Raw genomic sequence first — 16,104 nt, 5'->3', positions numbered from 1 at the left:
ATTATTTACTACTTATACTCTATTTTGAAGCCATTCCTTGTCCAATACTGATGATCAAGAAACAAGTGTTCATGACATTAACCGGTGGTGTAGCAATACTCCTCATCCTAATCCATGTAATTACTTCATGTCATCTGGTGATTTCAAACCCAAAAATATATTTCAGTTTTCGACCATGAGAACTCTATAAAATATGAATCTTCAGACTCATAATACACTTCACAAAATCAAGTAAAAAATTAGAATGCTCAACCCAATAATCTTTTAATCAAGTAAGAAAACATAGCAGATTATGAAACTTTTAACATATCTAATGTCAGAAAAGAGGAAGAAGAAGATGAACAACTTGAATAAAACAAGAAAAAGATCCATCAGTACAATTTATGGAAGAAACAAGCAACTTGATTTAGAAGAGGAAACAAACCTGGAATTCCTTTATTCACAGCTAAGCAGCAACTACACAATGAAAAAGACAAAGTTGCTATGAAAATTCATTGTCAAAATCAAGTCAACTATTCGAAAGCTCAACCCAATAATCTTTTACTGATTGTAAGGAAGAAAACAGAGTAAATTACAAAACTTTTAACCTATTTAATGTTAGAAAAGAGGAAGAAGAAGAAGACTAACTTGAATAAAATAAGAAGAAAAAGCCATCAATACAATTAATGGAAGAAACAAGCAACTCGATTTAGAAGAGGAAACAAACCTAGAATTCTGTTTTTCGCTGCTATGCAGCAACTACACAATGAAGAAGACAATGTTGTTATGAAAATTCACTGGTGTTGAGATAGGGGTAGAGTAGAAGCAATCCTCTTTTGAGGCGATACTGATTTGAAGAGAGCTAGGGCAAGTTGCGACAATATTCAAGAAAGACTTTTACTTTTCCGTCGTTTACTTTTCAGAAAAAAGAGCGGGTCTTTTCCTTTTTTGGCTTCAATAAAAAAACTTAGCGCTTAAATTTTGGTGAAAACAAAAGTTTATTTTTTTAATACTTTAGTATTAAATTTGGATGGAAGTAATTCCCAGTAATGTAACACCCCGGATTCGAAAAAGGGTAATATGGCAAATTTCAAGAAGTTGCAGGTGCCAGCCACGACCCGTGGATAGGACCACGTACCATAGGGTGGTCCGTGGACTGGTCACCCCCAAGATTATCAGAGGCCATGGAACCACATCCTGACCAACATACCGTCGGTCAGACCACGGTCCATGGTTGGGGGTCTGTCGTTCAAGGGACTAAAAATCTGGCTTTGCCCATGAACAACGGTCGTGTAAGACAGCCCGTCGTCCTATCCACGGTCTGTCGATTATGGCCGTGGATGGTGGGCTGGCCGTTATTTTTAGGGGCAGTTGAGTCTTTTCCTAATTATTTTAATCTCTATACTACGTCGTTTCACGCTTCACTAAGACCCCTACATAAGTGATTTCAACTCCCAAATTAGTCCATTCTCTTCAAATTCACCAAAAGGAAGAGCTCTCAAATATTTCTATCTCTAGAAAGCTTGAAGAAGAAGGATTCAACCTAGGGTTTCAAGTCGAGTCTTAATTCCTCCATTGAAGATTAGGAATTGGCTTCAAGGTATGATAGTTTTCATCCATGGATTCCTTCCAATCATGGAGTTTCCAAATTCCTCTATTTTCAAAGTTAGAAATTCCCAATTGAGTTAGGGTTTTCTTCAATTGTCATGGGTTCTCTTGATTATTGATTTCAATGATTGAATTATGATCTCTTATGCATGAATTGATGAAATACTATGATTTTATGATTATTTCCCCCATGAATCTATGTAATCCCCATGTTTTCAAGTTATGATCATATGATGTGGGATTTTGATTATAAGGCAAGAGTTTTCATGAAATTACATGAATTATGATGAAATTCATATATAACCCATGTTTCCTAATTGTTGATGATTGAAAGTGGATTTTGAACTTTGAAAGGTAAATTATGAAATTATGCAAGTTCTTATGAAATCTTTGCAAATGTATTAAGGATGTTTTGAGAGTAAAGTATCAATGATGATGATGTTGATGTGTTATTGAAAAGATTTTCTCATATACACATGAAAGCATGATTGTGAAAGGCTTTCTAACATAATAAGGATTCTAAGGTTGAAAGGACTTTTCACCTAATTGAATCAAAGATTAAGAGCTATCCTAATGAAACCTAGCTTAGATTGGTTATTGAATGATACCTTTCCATGGATGATGACTTAGTCTGGATTGGCAAGATGACGAGCCCTTCCATGGATAATAAGAACAAGTAAGAAATGACTATTCTATGAGAGTTATGCTTAGCACCAAGAGGATATTGAGATGGAGGCTCTCCCGTTAGTAGAGGTCGGGTTTCTAGAATTAATCTCCTTATCCCTTGTCTATGTGCCCCCATAGGATGATTGTATAGATAGACATTAGCTAGTGGATCCACCTAAGCTAGAAGTTCATGGTCCTTACCTTGGCAAGTAGGAAAACCCTTTTCGGTCTGGAAGACACCGAGAATCATGTTATAGCTCACATGGTCTCTATGTCGGTTAAGGATAATTCCCCACATTAATAATGAACTAAGGTTACTCAAGAAGTATCTCATATGTGTTCAAAGGTTTCAAATGATGTTAGCTTACATTGACCATGTTTTATGACTTATGTTTCTAACTCTTTTATATTATGTTTTAGCTTGGTCAATTGCATGTCATGAAATGTCCTATTTTAGCATGATTTAAATATTTTATGCATAACTATCATACTTGGTACATTGTTTTGTACTAACGCATACTCTTGCCTACATTTCCCTAAATGTAGGGTCCGACAGTCAGGTTTCTCAGTTTTGTGGCTAGTGGTTGATTTCGAGGTTCCTAAGCTTTGGTGAGTCCTCATGCTTCGAGGACGAACTTTAATTATTCTTAGTTTCTTTCTTGTATTTCACTCTTGTATATGATGTATGGGCTAGGCCCAATTTCATTCAATTGTATTAGATGGCTATTGAGACAAGTGCTTTATACTTCTGCTTTTCTTTTATAAAACTATTGGACTTGGACTATTGTTTTATTTCTATTGTTCTATTTCTTATGTTGTGAATGCTAAGTGGCTTGTATGGGGTCTTTAGGGGTCCTATACGCCATGTTACATCTAGGGGGTACCCTTGAGTCGTGACAACTAATTCCATCAATTACAATTTGGGACCAGCTAATAAGTTCTTTAGGGAGCGGATTTAGTATCTTTGCTATAAAATATATAAATAAGGACCAAAATATAATCTCATCCCAATACATATATCATTAGAGAAGGGATTACTAGCTCGTTTCTAATTGTTGGTCTTAAATAAGTGTTTTTCTTGTAGTGTAGGAACGGAGGGAAATAGATAAGGATAATGGGACATCATATCGGCCTCGGCCACCCAAGTAACACCCTAAACTAACGTCCAATGAGCCTTTACGGAAGCAACTTCTTTGTTTCTCAACTTTCGAATTTGCCGGTGTAAAATCTCAACTGGAACTTCTTTCATAAGAAAGATTGTCCTTTATACCAAGACTCTCCAATGGTATTATAAATGTCAGATAACCAACACATTTCAGCAATAAAGAGACATGGAACACCGGATGCACCAATGACAAGTCATTAGGTAAATGAAGTTCATAAGCAACTTTACCAATATGCCTCAAAATCTTATATGGGGCCACATAACAGGGACTAATGTCATGTCCCGCCACTTCACAGTTCAAATTTGGCACTGGAATAAGGGGGAAGAATCTAGAGTTTTGGGGATGTTAGCATAACACTCTAGAACTCCCTAGAGAATTTCCAAGAAAGCTTTAGAATTCCCTAGAAAGTGTAGAGAATTTTAAAACGGGACCAAAGTGTAAATATTGTAGGGAATTTCCAAGTAAATTTTAATTGCACTTTAGCCCCTAGGTTGTAGTATAAATATATGGGGCATTCATTTGTAAGGAATCCAAGCTTGAAGCAAGCAATCACTCAAGTTGTAAAGCAATCTTCCAAGCAATACAAAAAGCCTTCTTCAAAAAGCTCTCTTATTATTTCTAAGTCTTTCTTTGCATTCTCTTAGCGATCTTAAGTTCAAAGGGCTTACTTGAGCTTACAAGATCTTGAAAGAGTAGTGAGTAAGTTGTCAAGTGCCGCACGGAACATTAGTAAGACTCTAAGTCTGTGAAAACGTGGTATCAGAGCAAAGGTTTGCTACTAAGGGAATGACTAACGAAGGAGACGTAAAAGCCGCTAACACCACCAACGTCAGGATGGATGGTGGAAAGAATAAATGCAAGGGAAAGATCACTAAAAGAGTAATGAGAAAATGTTGCTCGACCCCACATCAAGTTGTCACTCCCCGAGCCTACACCCTGGGCGGGACTGGCACTCGAGAACCATTGTTGGCCCCAAGCAAACCCTTGGCCAGGCTTACTTACTCAGCAGAAGACTTTGTGCATTAAGAAAAGAACTCAAATGCAAGATAACTCAACTGTCTCAAACTAAACTCATAATGTGTAGAAATAAACATTTAACGTAGGCAAAATGGTAGCTCAAATCTGAACATAAGACAATGACAAGGTAAAGACAAATGAACTAACTGATTGTCTATCTATGAAGCATATAAACTGAGATGGATGTCGGGACAAGACCCACGATGTAACACCTCGAAAACCAGAATTAGAAAAAAATTGCAGAAACTTACTTGAAGCAGTGAACCACGATAGGGTTCACGGACCGTGATAGGGTCCACGGTCCGTTGACCTGCCCGTGGTAAGGACTTAAACTCCACCAAGCCTAGACATCATACCACAGGACCCTCTACGGGCTGTGGTCTTGATGACAGGCCGTGGTGGCCCTTGTAGAGGCTAACGAATAGGCCTCAAAGCCTAGCCCTCAGACACCCTTCACCCAAGTAAGGACCACGGGGACCTTCACAGTCTGTGGTCCTGAAGACGGGTCATGGGGGTGTCCGTGAACCCTAACCAGTAGCCTTTCCTCACCAGTCCCTTAGACCCCTATGCCCAAGTGAAGACCACGGGGACCTTCACGGTCCGTGGTTTTTCACACGGGCCGTGGAAGGGTCTGTGAAGATGGGCCCTCATAACACCAGACCAAGTGAGGACCACGGGGACCTTCACGGTCCGTGGTCCCTCACACAGTATGTGGTCCCTCACACGGTCTGTGGAAAGGGTCGTGGTCAGCTCGCCAGCAGTTTAAGTCAGGGGTCTTTTAGTCTTTTCCTATTTCTTTGGACCCCTAAACTACGTGGTTTTGGTTAGTTTTAGCCTAAAAAAATAACTAGAACTTACCTAAGTCAAATCTTTCATCAAAACTTAGAAATTTAGAGCGTAGAGAGAAGGAAGAGGCGACCAACTCTAGTTCACGAATACAACAAGATTTTATCAGTTCCAGCCCCAAAATCAAAAAATTTCTCCATGGAATTCCTCACCAAGTATGTGGGATTTCACTAGTGGGTTCCTTTCACCCATTAGGTCCCTAGTTTTCAGTCAAATTCTTGATTCCCTTATCATAACTAGACCTCGGGTTTTTAGAACTCCAGCAGATTATCATGAATTAATTAATTTAATGTTCCAAATTAGATTATCATGTTATTACGTCATTTCTTGCATGAATTTCAGAAACCTAGCTATATATTTCTTTAGTTCTTGAATTACACATGCCAGGTCAGATATTTCAGATATACATGGCTCAGTTTTGAATGTGTCATTATTAGTATATTATTGCGTATTCTCAGTTTGCATGTTAGTTCGTTCTATCCAGTACTTTACAGAAACTCAATCATAAAGTGTTAATTAACTTGATCACTTGGGAGTAGCATACTACCGAGTTGGACTAGGTCAGTTACCCATATAGTTCCAGATCTACGAGCCACGTAGGTTGAAAGTCCCCTCTGTAGGCCTCATTTTAGTGATCACACCAGTATGCCTCTATACCTTTGGCAGGGTATATTGGATCCTCTCGATGGGGCATATAGATCGGACTCCAGATTTAGCTTATGTGGTTTTATTATCGGTTATTAGTAGCTCCTACAGTCCAGTCAGACTCCATTGCATTGAACACATTTCAGTATAGTTAGTATTCAGTCTCAGCATATTATAAATGTGTCATTGAATTTAGTTAGCTCAGTATTCAGTATCCATATCATGTTCAGATGATGCTCTTGCTTTATTGCTTGTTCAGTTATATGTTTATTTCAGCTATAATCTATCATACATTCTTAGTACCTTTCAAGTATTGACACATACTCTGCACTACCTCTTCTCATGATGTAGGTTCAGGTCCTCCCTAGTCAGATCACGCATAGAGCATTTCCCGATCTTCAGCTTAGCAACATCAGTGGTGAGTCCTCATTCTTCGAGGATTACTGCCATGTTTATCTTATCGCTTTTAGTCTGTAGTTTCAGTTTTGCTAGATCTAGTTGGGGAATGTCCCAACATTTCTAGTCAGTTTAGAGTCTTATTTCAGACATACTAGATTCAGCTTAGTAATTGAGTTTGATAATCCTTTGTATTAAACTCTCATATGTTATATATTCAATTTTAGAATAGGTATTCCCCATCACTTTCATTTTTATTATATTTAAGTTTCTAGATTAGTTATTATTATTCTTAGTATGCTCGTGTCATGCACGCAAGGTTAGCTTGGGGTAACTTGTGATCCTAGGTCCCGTGTCCGCATCTCAGGGGTAGCTCGGGGTGTGACAAATGACATCCAAATGAACTAAACTACTAAAAGCAATAAAAGGGATCCTCCAGAAGCAAGGAAGCTCACCAACAAACTTGGAGCTCAACTAAAATCAACAATGTGCTAGATTCTAATCCTGGTTACATGTGTCTACATAATGATAAGATACAGGCCAAATGGCATCAGTACGTTGAATGTACGAGTATGCGAGGGAATTTCTAAAACAAGGCATAAGTTTGAAAGGAACTGAAGAAACAAACTTGGTCTCAACTGAACTGAACTGAACTAATTTCAATATAAAGTAATGTAAATAAATGTAGTATAAACAAAAGCTTTAAAACATGGTTTTCAACTATGTGTATTTAGAAATACAATAATAACTCTGTATGTATGGAAAGATACAATATAAACTATGTTTGTATATGAAAATACAAATATCTCTGATGTATATAAAAATACAAAATACTATTGTGGGAGTTTCTCTAACCGACAACCATCACTAAAGAGCTATCGTGATGATACAGTGTTTTACCTCACGCTGCCAGGGCCGTCCTATACCTTGCCATGAGTATAGAACCTAAACTACTAAGTGGATCCACTAGTGTATGCTATAAAGCACTAAGGAATCATCTAAAAAGTATGACCCTTTTTCTACCCATGGTGACTACATGGTTTATGAAGGTTATGAGTTATCTGAATTCTCCCCCATATCGGTGCTCAATACAACTCCCAAAATATGATACTAGCTCTTATGTTTAAAAACATACTTCTTTCTGTGATTTGAGATAATTGCTCAAAAACATAGCTCAAGGTTATCTTGGAAATCAAAGTTTCCTCTCTTGTTTAATTGTGAAAGCACTTACTCTTTTCTGAAAACTAGCTCAAAGGCTCTTTGGGAATCAAGATTTCCTTTTCTTTTTTAAATGTGACAACATTTTAACTCTTTGGGAATACATAGTCCCCATATACTTTGAAGAAATGAACTTCAACTTTACTCTTTACTCTACTCAAAACTCAAGTCTTAAAACAAAGTTAAATCATTTGTAAAATACTTTTGGAAGACTCTATGAACTTCTATTGACTCGGCTCTTGGCTTGTCTTGACTTAACTCTTAACTGATCCTTGAATTGAATTATGGATTCAAGGATAGAGATTTGTGATAGGAAAGATCTCATGATGTTTAGGAGTGTTTTTAGATAGTTAAACACAAGAAAAGATTAAGAAATCACTGTTTGGAAGCAAGTCCACGACGCGGAGATGCATTTAATTATTTGGTTGCGAAATAAATTTTGAGGCAGAACGGTCCGTGACCGCTCCGCTCCATGAGAAAAATTTTCCTAATCCTGGGGAACATGTCCACGACGAGGACCTGGTACCCAGATTCTGTCAACTTTTTCCTTCTTCGTTTTCTGACCTTAATTCACCTAAACTTGGTTCTTTTTCTAAAATTCTCTTTTGATTCAGATACCCAATGTATGTACACAAGAATCTAACTCAACACAACTCTAACAATCGACCTTAAACTCTCAAGAACTCCTCAATCTCATCCCAAATTCAAGAACGAAAACAATTCAAGAATACAACTCAAGAACATCAAAATCTCAATCTTTTTAGGATGAAAATCATACAGAAATAAACATGTTTGGCACGTGGGTGAACGAACCCAACCCTATGTGAACTTACATACCTCGTAGGGATCACCCCTTGACAAAATCCACGATCTTAGCTTCGAGAATTTGCCGATTCTTGCTTATTCTCCTCTCTTCTCTTCTTCTCTTCTTCTTTTCTCTTTTCTAAAACCCTAACTCAATATCATAAAAGCGTAAACTGAATCCTATCAATTTAGAGCCCAATTAATTACCCAAAAATGAAATTAAGTCATGGGGTATGGAAAAGACCATAATGCCCTTCTAAAATTTGTATTACACTTTCCTTATTTGAACAACCCAACTTCAAATGGGAATATCTCACTCATAGTAACTCAGAATTTAGTAAACTCGGCGGCGTTGGAAAGATTATTCCAAGATCTTTCTTATGATATCTGGAGCACACCTAACTAATCCTGAGCTAGGAGGTATGGTCGTTTAAATTTAACCAAAAACTCAAACTTAACATAACAATTTTTCCAGATTTTCATTATTTCCAAAAACAACTCTTTCTAATTCTAGCACTTTCTAGTTCTTTCAAATAGCGAATTGTTACAATATCTCCCCCTTGGGAATATTCGTCCTCGAATGAGATTACTCTTAGTAGGCTAAGTGTGTAACATCAAACATGCAGTTCAAACACCCACAAGCATAATGCAATTACACATGCCAACTTATAATTAAAATGCCAAGAAAGTATTAGTACCTTAATTTGAAACTTCTCCGGATTCGAAGAGATGTGGATATATCTTCTTCATATCCTCCTTCGCTTCCCAAGTAGCTTCCTCAACAAATTAATTCCTCCAAAGGACACTGACTGATGCTACTTCCTTACTCCTCAACTTGCAAACTTGGCGATCTAGAATCTAGACCGGAATCTCTTCATAAAATAAGTTATCCTTGTACCAATATCTTCAGTTGGTATGATAAGTGAAGGATCTCCCTTGCACTTTTTCAACATGGAGATGTGAACTGCCGGATGAACCGCTGCTAACTCTTGGGTAGCTCTAACTCATAAGCTATGCTCCCAATCCTCTTGGATATTCTGTAAGGACCAATATATTGGGGACTAAGCTTCCCCTTAACACCCTTCATGGGTGAAACTTTCAAGTAGACCCAATCATCTACTTCAAACTTTAGCTCCCTTCTCCTAACATTAGTGTAGGATTTCTGACGACTCTGCACTATTTTGAACCTCTCTTGAATCACTTTCACCCTTTCCATAGCTTGATGAACTAAGTCTTGTCCTATCAACCCAACTTCACCAACTTCAAACCATCTAATGGGCGATTTGTATCTTCTCCCATAAAGAGCTTCATAAGGAGCTATCTGGATGCTAGAGTGGTAACTATTGTTGCAAGCAAACTCAATAAGAGATAGGTGATCAACTCAATTACCCTTGAAATCAATTACACATCTACCTTGATACATCAAAACACCATCTTCCTCTTGTTCAAAAGCCATCACTTTTTTCTTATGAACACTTGCCTTTAATTCAAGCAATAAAGGATCTTGGTCTTGCTTCTCTTTTACTTCTAACTCTAATGATGATTCAGCCTCATTCANTTTCACCTTTTCCATAGCTTGATGAACTAAGTCTTGTCCTATCAACCCAACTTCACCAACTTCAAACCATCTAATGGGCGATTTGTATCTTCTCCCATAAAGAGCTTCATAAGGAGCTATCTGTATGCTAGAGTGGTAACTATTGTTGCAAGAAAACTCAATAAGAGATAGGTGTTCAACTCAATTACCCTTGAAATCAATTACACATCTACCTTGATACATCAAAACACCATCTTCCTCTTGTTCAAAAGCCATCACTTTTTTCTTATGAACACTTGCCTTTAATTCAAGCAATAAAGGATCTTGGTCTTGCTTCTCTTTTACTTCTAACTCTAATGATGATTCAGCCTCATTCATCACCACTACTCCTCCTTCTATGAAATCCATTAGTCGAACTCCTAGTCGTGCAAGTCTATGCACCTATTTTGCTAACTCTTTCTTATCTTTCTTAAAATGGGTGGTACTACCCATAGATAACATGTTCAAGGCATCAGCAACAACATTAGCCTTACCTGGGTGATAAAGAATACTCATGTCATAATCCTTGAGTAATTCTGACCACCTCATCTGTCTCAGATTAAGCTTTTTCTAACTAAACACATACTGAAGACTCTTGTGATTAGTGAACACATCCACATGAACACCATAAATATAATGGTGCCATATTTTCAAAGAAAATACTACGACTGCCAACTCTAGATCATGGATTGGGTAATTCTTCTCATGAACTTTCAACTGTCCAGAGGCATAAGCTATAACTTTGCCATTCTGCATTAACACACAACCCAAACCAACTGTAGATGCATCACAATACACCACAAAACCTTGAGTACCTTCTGGTAAGGTCAATACTGGGGCAGTAGTTAACCTCTTTTTCAATTCATGAAAGTTTTTCTCACAAGCTTCAGACCATTGAAACTTCATTATCTTCTAAGTTAACTTGGTCAAAGGGGATGAAAAACACAAGAACCCCTCTACAAACCTTCTATAATAGCCAGCCAAACCCAAGAAACTCCTAATATTAGTTGGATATGTGGGTCTAGGCCAATTTTGTACTGCCTCAATTTTCTAAATATCAACTCTAATTCCCTCTCCAGACACAATGTGGTCTAAGAATTCCACAGACTCAAGCTAAAACTCACACTTGGAGAACTTGGCATACAACTCTCTGTCTTTTAAGCTCTGGAGAACTATTATGAGATGACTAGCATGATCTTCTTCATTCCTTGAATAGATTAGTATGTCATCAATGAAGATGATAACAAACATATCTAAATAAGGTTTGAAAACTCTATTCATAAGGTCCATGAATGTCACAGGCGCATTGATCAAATCAAAAGACATGACTAAAAACTCATAATGACCATAACGGGTTCTAAATGTTGTCTTTGGAATGTCACATTCCCTTACTCTTAATTGATGGTAGCCAGATGTGAGATCTATCTTAGAGAAATAGGTGGCACCCTGAAGTTGATCGAAGATATCATCAATCCTCGAAAAAGAATACTTATTCTTGATGGTAACCTTGTTCAACTGGCGGTAATCTATACACATCCTAAGGGAACCATATTTCTTTATCACAAACAAGATCGGAACGTCCCAAGGTGAGACACTTGGTCGAATAAAGCCCTTATAAAGAAGATCTTTCAACTTCTCTTTAAGCACTTTCAACTCTGTTGGTGTCATTCTATATGGTGGAATAGATATAGGGCGAGTATCTGGAAGAATATCTATACTGAAGTCTATCTCTCTCTCAGGAGGGACTCCGGGAAGATCATTTGGAAAGACTTCTAGAAACTTCTTTACTACTGAAACTGACTGAATATGAGGTATTTCAACACTAGAGTCATTAACTCGGACTAAGGGATAGACACACCCCTTAGAGACTAACTTCCTTGCTTTAAGGTATAAAATAAAATGACCCTTAGGTACTGCTGAACTGCTTTTCCACTCTAAGATTGGGTCATTTGGAAATTGAAACTTGACAACTCGAGTTCTACAATCAACTGAGGCATAACAGGCATGAAGCTAGTCCATACCAAGAATAACTTCAAAATCTACCATGTCTAACTCAACTAAATCAACCATGGTGCTCTTGTGATAAACGGAAACTAGACAATCACGATAGACTCTCGTTGCTAGAATAGACTCACCAACATGTGTAGAAACACTGAAGGGTTCACAAAGTTGCTCAGGAATAACATCAAAATTCATCGCAACATATGGAGTTACAAAAGATAAACTCATTCCTGGATCTAGCAAAGCATAAACACCAAAGTTAAACACTTGGATCATACCAGTGACAACATCTGTCGAATCCTCTTACTCTTAGAGACTAGTGATAGCATAAAAATGGTTTGATCCTACACCTGCCCCTGAAATAGCTCCTCTAGATGTAGCTCTGTCTTGTGGAGCAACTGAAGAAGATTGGGCTCTATTGCCCTGATTTCCATTTCCTTAATGGTTCTTAAGGCACTCTTTCATGAAGTGACCCTCTTTTCCACCCTTGAAATAACCTATGGATCTATCTCTACATTTACCTGGGTGGGTTCTACCAGACATAGCACATGCAGGAGCCCAGTTACCTCCTTGTGCCACACTTTCTTAAGATTGGCCAGGTCTAGCCCTGAAATTCTGAATAGTGTACTCACCTGTGTTCTTTGGTGCAGGTTGCACAAGGAGATGATGGAGCAGGTCCCTTCTTCTTATGTTGGAAAGAAGATTGGTTCGCATTACTCTTTTGCTGCACGGACTCATTTCCTGATGTCTTAGCTCGCTTGTTCTTAAACTCTTCTCTATCCCTTAGCTTATCATCCTCAACTTGTTGCACATGGATCATTAGCCTAACTATGTCCATATCCCCTATCAGCATAGATGCCTTGTCTTCCTTACTTGACAGACGAGACAATCCAGCAACAAATAAACTTATCCTGCTCGTCATGTCAGCAACCATCTCCGGAGCATAGTGGGAAAGTTGTGTGAACTTCAAACTGTACTTATGAACACCCATAGATTCCTACTTAAGAGTGAGGAATTATCTTACCTTTGTTTCTCTTAGCTCCTGTTGAAAGAAACGACCCATGAAGGCATTCTCAAACATAACCCAACTCACAATCGGTTACGCGCAAGGATGAATTAGAAAGAATATTTTTAGAGATAAAAGTCTAACGCATGAAATGAATATGAAAGAAGTGAAGGACTTTCCTAAATGTTGCAGCCTCCTAATTATAGATGTGGCACACTTTACACCGATAACTAGGACTCTACAGACACCGCTTCATACACTCCCTAGGACTCTTGAACTTTGTGCTCTGATACCAAGTTTATCACTCCCCGAGCCTACACCCTAGGTGGGACTGGCACTCGAAAACCATTATTGGCCCCAAGCGAACCTTTGGTCTGGCTTACTTACTCAGCGAAAGACTTTATGCATTAAGAAAAGAACTCAAATACAAGATAACTCAACTGTCTCAAACTAAACTCATAATGTTTTAGAAATAAACATTTAACGTAGCCAAAGTGGCAACTCAAATCTGAACATAAGTCAATGACAAGGTAAAGACAAATGAACTAACTGATTGTCTATCTATGAAACCTCTAAAACTGAGATGGATGTCGGGACAAGACCCACGACATCCTAATGAACTAAAATACTGAAAACAATAAAAGGGATCCTCCGAAAGCAATGAGGCTCACCAACAAACTCTAGAGCTCAACTAAAATCAACGATGCGCTGGATGCTGATCCTGGTTATCTGTTTCTACATCATAATAAGATGCCAGCCAAATGGCATCAGTACATTGAATGTACGAGTATGCGAGGGGATTTCTAAAATAAGACATAAGATTGAAAGGGACTGAAGAAACAAACCTGGTCTCAACTCAACTGAATAGAACATAGCTGATTTCAATATAAAGTAGTGTAAATAAATGCAATATAAAGAAAAGCTTTAAAACATGGTTTTCAACTCTGTGTATTTAGTAATACAATAATAACATTGTATGTATGCAAAGATACAATATGAGCTCTATTTGTCTATGAAAATACAAATATCTCTGATGTATATAAAAACACAAAATACTGTTGTGGGAGTTTCTCTAACCAACAACCATCACTTAAGAGCTATTGTGATGATACAACGTTTTGACTCACACTACTAGGGCCATCCTATACCTTGCCATGAGTATAGAACCTGAACTACTAAGTGGATCCATTAGTCTATGCTAAAATGCACTAAGGAATCATCTAAAAAGTATGACCCTTTTTCTACCCATGGTGGCTACATGGTTTATGGGGGCTGTGAGTTGTCTGAACTCTTCCCCATATCGGTGCTCAATACTACTCCCAAATTATGCTACTAGCTCTTATGTTTAAAAACATACTTCTTTCTGTGATTTGAGATAATTGCTCAAAAACATAGCTCAAAGGTTATCTTGGAAATCAAAGTTTCCTCTCTTGCTTAATTGTGAAAGCACTTACTCTTTTCTGAAACTAGCTCAAAGGCTCTTTCGAAATCAAGGATTCCTTTTCTTGTTTAAATGTGAAATCATTTTAAATCTTTGGAAATACATAGTCCCCATATACTTTGAAGAAATGAACTTCAACTTTACTCTTTAATATTTACTCAACTCAAAACTCAAGTCTTAAAACAAAGCTAAATCACTTATAAAGGACTTTTGGAAGACTCTATGAACTTCTATTCACTTGGCTCTTAACTTCTCTTGACTTGACTGTTAACTAATCCTTAAATTGAATTATGAATTCAAGGATTGAAATTTGTGATAGGATAGATCTCATGATGTTTAGGAGTGTCTTTAGATAGTTAAACATGATAAAAGAACAAGAAATCATTGTTTAGAAGCAAGTCCGCGACACAGAGATGCATTTAATTATTTGGTTGCGAAATAATTTTTGAGGCAGAATGGTCTGTGACCACTCTGCGACACGAGGAAGATTTTCCCAATCCTGAGGAATAAGTCCGCGACTCGAACTTGGTACTCAGATTATGCCGACTTTTTCCTTCTTCATTTTCTGACCTCAATTCGCCTAAACTCGATTCTTTTTCTCAAATTCTCTTTAGATTCAAATACCCAGTGCATGTACACAAGAATCTAACTCAAAACAACTCTAACAATCGACCTTATGCTCTCAAGAACTCCTCAATCTCATCCCAAATTCATGAACGAAAGCAATTCAAGAATACAACTCGAGAACATCAAAGTTGCAATCTTTTTAGGAAGAAAATCATACTGAAATAAACATGTTTGGCTCATGAATGAACGAACCCAACGCTGTGTGAACTCACATACCTTGTAGGGATCACCCCTTGACGAAATTTATGATCTTAACTTCGAGAATTTGCCGATTTTGCTTCTTCTCCTCTCTTCTCTTCTTATTTTCTTTTCTCTAAAATCCTAACTCAATATCATAAAAGCGTATACTGAATCCTATCAGTTTAGACCCTAATTAATTATCCAAAAACGATATTAAGTCATAGGGTATGGAAAAGACCATAATGCCCGTCTAAAATTCGTATTAGACTTTCCTTATTTCAACAACCCAACTTCAAATGAGAATATCTCACTCATACTAACTCGGATTTGAGTAAAATCGACGATGTTGGAAAGATTATTCCAAGATCTTTCCTACGATATCTGGAAGAACACCTAACTCATCCTGAGCTAGAAGATATGGTTGTTTGAAATTAACCAAAAACTCAAACTTAACTTAACAAATTTTCCAGATTTTTCATTCTTTCCAAAAACAACTCTTTCTATTTCTAGCTCTTTCTAGTTCTTTCAAATAGCGAGGTGCTACGCAAGCGAGGTACTAACATCTCATCCACCTTCGACCACCGAAGCAAGGGATGATGAACTTGGTGAGAAGGCCATTGACATCACCACCGGAGAGGAATGGGTCGCAAGGGTTGAAATGGAAAGGCAGGCCTTGGAGATATTAGGTCGGCGCATGAATGTGGCCAACGGCAAGTTCAATACTCTTGAAGACTTCACCCTTGAGAAGACCGACAAAATCCGCAAGGAGTTGGAAGGATGCCAGCGTGTCGAGTTCGAGATAAAGGAGGCTATTACTTCCTTAGAGTCTCGGCTCATGGAGACGTTGAGCACGATTGAGACCATAAAGGCCGAGATGAAAGCACTCAAGGAGGGCGTGGAAGTTGGAGGATTATCGTCGCTTGACTGA

At 37.9% G+C, this 16,104-nt stretch overlaps 1 pseudogene; it reads left to right on the top strand.

The window, feature by feature from the left end:
* Window positions 1-16,104, top strand: part of LOC125868486 (SPX domain-containing membrane protein At4g22990-like) — a 22,237-nt pseudogene extending 6,133 nt beyond the window's left edge.

The sequence above is a fragment of the Solanum stenotomum genome, chromosome 6 (assembly GCF_019186545.1).
Source record: "Solanum stenotomum isolate F172 chromosome 6, ASM1918654v1, whole genome shotgun sequence".
Lineage (NCBI taxonomy): Eukaryota > Viridiplantae > Streptophyta > Magnoliopsida > Solanales > Solanaceae > Solanum > Solanum stenotomum.
This window is presented reverse-complemented; position numbering and strand designations above follow the sequence as displayed.